The sequence below is a fragment of the Sinocyclocheilus anshuiensis genome, unplaced genomic scaffold (genome assembly GCF_001515605.1).
Source record: "Sinocyclocheilus anshuiensis isolate Anshui unplaced genomic scaffold, SAMN03320099.WGS_v1.1 C32253590, whole genome shotgun sequence".
Taxonomy (NCBI): Eukaryota; Metazoa; Chordata; class Actinopteri; order Cypriniformes; family Cyprinidae; genus Sinocyclocheilus; species Sinocyclocheilus anshuiensis.
The window spans coordinates 1-809 of record NW_015613659.1 but is presented as its reverse complement, the minus strand read 5'-3'; the positions used below and the strand labels follow the sequence as shown (position 1 = coordinate 809).

The 809-nt window shown below is 39.7% G+C and overlaps 1 long non-coding RNA gene across 1 annotated transcript; it reads left to right on the top strand.

Annotated features, from left to right (window-relative positions):
• On the top strand, positions 1-756 carry LOC107682483 (uncharacterized). Its single transcript, XR_001633503.1, has 3 exons — positions 1-59; positions 483-548; positions 656-756. It is a non-coding gene; the product is annotated as an uncharacterized LOC107682483 (long non-coding RNA).
• The last annotated feature ends 53 nt before the right edge of the window (positions 757-809 follow it).

Here is an 809-nt window from a genome sequence, read left to right as displayed (position 1 = left end):
GTAGCTCATCCGGGTCAAAAGGCGTCAGCATGGACACGGGGGATGTTCTTGCATCTCTGGTAGGCAGTTAGTTATTTTAACTTATCAACAAACACAAGGCACTGTATGATAACGTGATAGTATTTTATTGAACCGATGCTCTCATATAGCGAATTTTCATAACCGTTCAGAGCCCAGAGTAATACATCTAACGTTATATATCTTAGTTAGCCTGCATGCTAACAAGCATGTTGTGGGCATATGGCAAAAATAACGAAATAATTTCCTTAATCATCACTGATATTTATACTCATCCAGTTTTAAATTGCTTAGGTAGTACTATAAAAAGGGTACTTGACAGCGTTGATGAATACATGAGTTCTTCGTTAGTCTCTTGAGGCAGCGTTTGTTTTTAACGACACGGGTTTTACGTATTAGATTTATTAATACACTTTAATGTTCAATTTTCCACTGAATTGAGTATTTCTGTCTTTAATAAACAGGGGGTAGAGGGAGCCACTGCGGCTGCGCATGCGCTCTCTCTTCCAGCAGAGGCGTATGGAAATGATGTGAGTTGGGATGTTTTGATACTTGCAAATGAATAAGAAAATAAGTTAAATATTTGTAAAAGTATCCCCACTTCAAAACACTAACCATACTGTATGTTTGCCATCAGGCCCAACTGGAAGTAATGTGGGCTATGAAAGCCTACAATCACGCAGAAGTTTACTATAATGTAAGTGAATGAGTGTCACAATCTGTCCTGTCAGTTGGATCCCATAAATCAGTGGTTCCCAACCCTGGTCCTGGAGGCACCTCAACACTGCACG